This window comes from Mastomys coucha, chromosome X (assembly GCF_008632895.1).
Source record: "Mastomys coucha isolate ucsf_1 chromosome X, UCSF_Mcou_1, whole genome shotgun sequence".
Lineage (NCBI taxonomy): Eukaryota > Metazoa > Chordata > Mammalia > Rodentia > Muridae > Mastomys > Mastomys coucha.
Genome location: NC_045030.1, coordinates 115,422,577 through 115,426,048, shown reverse-complemented (window position 1 = coordinate 115,426,048; position 3,472 = coordinate 115,422,577).

Genomic DNA, 3,472 nt, shown 5'->3' with positions numbered 1-3,472 from the left:
TTGTTTCTTTGTTTTTTGGAAGGGAAACTGGGAATGGAGAAATTTACATGTAAATAAAAAAAAAGAAAGAAAATAGCTGTTTCTTGTTTTAATATTTTTTTATATATGGAAACTATTAATTATTTTTCTGAACTACTAAATGTTTAAGTTAAATTATAAGTTGTGATTCTATTGTCATTGTTGTTTTATTTTGTTTGATTTGTTTTCTTTAGGAAGCACTTGGGTTTTATTAGTCAACACTTTTATCAATAGTATTCTTCTAGATACTGCTATTAAAATAAATTTCACAAATTATGCAAAATGCAACACATTTAAGAATTTTATTATATTTCTAACTATTCTGAGATTGTAGACTAGTTAATGTTTAAGATGATAGCAGACCTTGACTTTCTTTAATGGAGGTATATTTTACATTTGTAACATGTACAGGCATTATACACATACATTTATGCAAATATTGTTATTAAGATTGATCTTGTTACATTTATCCTTAAAGATACTTTTTGTGTTTTAGGAAGTAAAATGAAATACTTTATGTAATAAAAATAAATTTTGATTTAGATATGGGAGTTAGAGTTTTTATATTAGTGTTTAAACATAATCTCTTTGTAGAGGAGCTTTAATCTAGCATCATGTTTGCTCTGGGAATGAATCACATCCAAAGAACTAGGTCTGTGTGATCTTGCTTTAATGATACAATACTTCTGGCTAGAATACAAACACACCCTTAGTCACATCTTTAATCCTTCTACAAATGAAGTAAGTTTAGTTTCTGGAAGGGAGCAGCCATATTTGAAAAGACATCTAATTTAGTGGAAGACAAGGTGCCAAATCAGAGAAAGATTTGATGGAATTAGTCAGAAATAGAAGATAGTTGACTTTCACCATAACAAACAAGAAAGAGAGGTGACTTGAGAGAGCAATGCAGAGAGAGGGAGGGAAGGAGAAAGAGAGAGAGAGAGAGAGAGAGAGAGAGAGAGAGAGAGAGACAGAGAGACAGAGAGACAGAGAGACAGAGAGACAGAGAGACAGAGAGAGACAGAGAGAGACAGAGAGAGAGACAAAGAGAGAGTCAGAGAGAGAGTCAGAGAGAGAGAGAGAGAGTTGTACGAGCACAGTTTTACAAAATTAAGTTGCAGAGATAACACTCTAGAAACAAGAGAAGACAGAATGAGCCAGAAAATGAAAATGAGCCAAAGATTAGAACAGATTGTCAGAGTTAACTTGAGGCCAAAGAGAACAATTTATTCAGATGACAAGAGGAGCCAATTTCAATAAGACATCATGGAGAGGAATTTGACCCAGAACTGCAATGTTGAACCAGCTAGCCAGAGTTCAGAAGGTTAAGCTTATTCATCCTTAAGTCATTTAATCAGGTACATAAAATAAACTTTTATATCTTATCCAGTAGAAATTGAATTAGTAAATACCTGCAATGTTAGTAAAGAATAAAATCTTAGTAAGTGCAGGTTAAGGTTACTTTTCATATAGATATTTGTAGAAAATCATGTCAAATATGCTTTACATGAGAGAACAAGTTTCCCAAACACTAGGGAAGCAAATAGTACTCAATCATGGTGGTTTAATTGTAGATTATAAGCAGAACTAAGGACTGAGTGTCAACACAGAGACATAAAATGTTGAAAGCTATGTTAAGAAAAATAGTCTTGCTATATATTATTTTCAAAAACAACTGGATGAGGAAGATGAGATGATTGTAGTCTTAGGTGTTGATGTCTGATTTTATCTTTGTTGGGGATATGCCATGTTCTTTCTTTTCCCTATTTGATTCTTAGGAGAATGTGATGGCTGTTTGTTGTCTGGTAGGAAATTCCTCTGAATCATAATATTTCCATTTATTAGGGTTTTCTAGGTAAAATATGTTCTTGATTTGCTGACTAACCTACCTGTTTCTCTTGTTGTCAGGATTGGTATTGGGTTCCCTAAGAATGTCTGCTGGGTTTGGTTGCTGAGACAAAAAGATAGTTCAAAGGAAGTTTGGAGGAAATGGTTTGCATGATCCAAGGGAGATAGTGACAGAGAGCAGTTGGTCTTGGTCTGCTACAGAGATTTGGGTGAGACGAGGTGATTGGAATTAGAGGAGAGACAGGATTGAAGAATATCCCTAGTTAGGCTTCATATTTCACTGGCTGGAGTGGCCTGTCAGTCAGTTGGGAATGCATGCTGAGATTGGTTACTGGTATAAAGTAACAAGCTGGCAAGGAGGTGAGGGTGAGGCATTGAAGGGGAACAAATAATGTGTCTGCTTTCTTAATCCAATTTTGGTTGCATATGCTTGCAGTCAGGTTTCTTAGGTTTATTGTCTGATATAGTTAGTACAAATAGAAGTGGGAAAATTTCTAGATTTGGCACTCAATAGAAAAAAAAAGAAAATGAATATATAAGAGGAGTTTGGGAATCTGATGGAGCATCAACCAAGTATCATAGGGATCTATGGAGTTCTGATGGCCTATAGGTACTGTTACAAGTTAGATATGAGAGAAGCTGTATTTAATAACTCCACAATGATCACTTAACACAGGCTTTTCTGGAAAGCATATGAAATCTTAGAGTGTTCTGTAAACCAAGAACAATTTCTGGAGAAGGTTTGCAATTAGCATTACTGATAGCACTTGACAGGACAGTGTCTGCAGATGCACCACAAAATCCATAATATTTCATTGTATTATTTTATGACTTGTTATGCATATAAAATATTATAAGCTATCAAAGAATTTAAATAAAAAGTATCTATTAGTAGTTATACTTTTTTCTTTAAACAACTTAGCAGAATTTTGTTAGGGATTAGTTATAATGCTTTACCTTCATTCGGCCCTCCAATTTGGAAATCTGCATGTTGAAACTCATTAGGTCCTTGTCCCAAATTGTATTTTGATTGATCAATAATGAGCCAACAGCCAGTGGCTGGGTAATATGAAAGAGGCCGGATTTCTAAGATCTCAGGGGAAGAATGAGGGGAGAAGAACAAAGGGTCAGCCATAAGAAGGGGTAGTATAGAACATGCTGTGAAGAAACAGGAGGGAGTAATGCTAAAATGTAGGTACAAGGAGGAAAACAGCCTTGGAAGGGCTTCCCAGAGGCATCTTGGGTATAGATAGAGGGCTGTCCAGAAAGAGCCAGGGCATCAAAGATAAAATGTAGATTTAGGAGCTGTTAAGTCAGGAATGCTGAAGAGGAATATTTGCTGGCTTCAGGGAGTTTTAGAAGAGTCTAGCCATTGAGTTAGTCAAGGCATATCAAAATTAAGTTGGTGTGTGTGTGTGTGTGTGTGTGTGTGTCTTTCATAAATCTAGAGGGCTCTGGCCGCTGGCTGGAAGCTTGTCCTACTGGGGGCATAAAATGAATTAACTAATTCACTCCACTATAACTTTCCATAATGGTCCCATTATGTCCAGAGTAAAACTATAATATATCATCACTGAACATTCTTATTAAAGAAAAGAGTAGGGGT